The sequence below is a fragment of the Mytilus trossulus genome, chromosome 1 (assembly GCF_036588685.1).
Source record: "Mytilus trossulus isolate FHL-02 chromosome 1, PNRI_Mtr1.1.1.hap1, whole genome shotgun sequence".
Taxonomy (NCBI): Eukaryota; Metazoa; Mollusca; class Bivalvia; order Mytilida; family Mytilidae; genus Mytilus; species Mytilus trossulus.
This window is the reverse complement of record NC_086373.1, coordinates 81,465,209-81,466,865: the sequence shown is the minus strand read 5'-3', so window position 1 is coordinate 81,466,865 and position 1,657 is coordinate 81,465,209.

Genomic DNA, 1,657 nt, shown 5'->3' with positions numbered 1-1,657 from the left:
TGTTATTGTTTGATTTCATATCTCTACTCTCTGCCAATAAGTGGTGATGTTATTTAAAAAATATTGAAAAAAAATTAAGTTTGGAATAGTCTAACACTTTAAAAAACAGAAATAACAGAAACAAAAACAGTAAAAGCAAAACAACAGTAGAAACATTACATCAAAGAATTCTCACAATATCTAAAAGCAAACTCACAGTACTAAATCTTCCTACATGATAAAATGCTGACTTTCTAAAAAAATATAGGTTAAGGTATTTAACCTCAGAGTGTATGTACATATAATATACAGCGATGTCAGAAAAAGTACAGCTCTGAGTAAATTTGTCCAGAATCCTAATAAAGAAACAAAAAACCCTACAAGAAACAGTTATATACTAGTGAATTTATGTTAATCATAAAATATATCAGACATAGATTGTCATTTGATTAGGGACTTTCCAATTTGAATTTTCCTTGGAATTCAGAATTTCTGTGATTTTACTTTTTGTCTCTTTTAAAAAATATCCTGCAAGAAGAATCATACAACAATAAAGATCTTTATAATAGTATAAGCTCTGACCAATATAGGATATCACTATTCCAGTTTTAAAAGTTGCTTTGGTGATACATATTTTAATATCGAAATCCCAGATTTCATTGGAAGCACAAGAAAATCTAGCAAACAGAGAAATTTGACTATTTTATTAATTGTGACTGTTTATTCAACGCATCAATGTAAATATAACGGAATTTGATGAGACTGTTATTAAAGTGAGAGGGTTAGCGCTATAGAACCAGGTTTAATCCACCATTTTCTACATGCCTGTACCAAGTCCGGAATATGACAGTTCTTTGATGCGTTTTGTTATTTGATTCTGCCATGTGATTATGGACTTTCCTCTGAGTTCAGTATTTTTGTGATTTTACTTTTTACCACCATAAAGGAAAGATGATTTAAACAATTGGAAAGGAAAAGCTGTCCCTTTTCCATAAATTTTGGTATTATTACACTACCAAGAGAAACTCTTATAAAAAAGTCTAACAAGAGATTGTAAAAATGACAGCGAGCTGGGGTTTCATAGAATTAGAAGTGTTGTTAAAGCCATCAAGGGTCTTTACTCTTAAAAGTCCATGTATATTGAGAAAAAAACTGTATAGTAAATAAGCAGATGATACATGTAGAATTATATGATACATACATCAGTATTGGTTATAGTATTCAAGGCATCCCAATCTCTGGTAAACGTATCAGACTATACATGTTTGACTGGGTTTACATAGATCTTGGATCTACTTATATTTAGACATGCAGTTTTTCTTATTATATATAGAGGGTGTTGATGGCATTAACAGAAATGAGAAAATGGACTACATTAAAAATGGAGAAAAATTGGCAAAAATAGTTTAATATTTGAGAATAATAATTATCATATTGGCATAATAGGGTGGTAAATATACAGAACACTGGGAGGTACCAGTGGTGAATCCAGAACTTTTTATACATGGGCCCACTTACTGCCATAAAAGGATGGCTGCTACAGTCTTACCTTGATAGTGATAATTGGCCAAAGGTTGAGAAACAGTAATATTTGTGAGTCTTGTCCTAAACTGAAGGTATTTGTCCTAAACAAGGGGAGTCTCATTGGGGGGTTCCGATCCCGAATCCCGCTTACTGT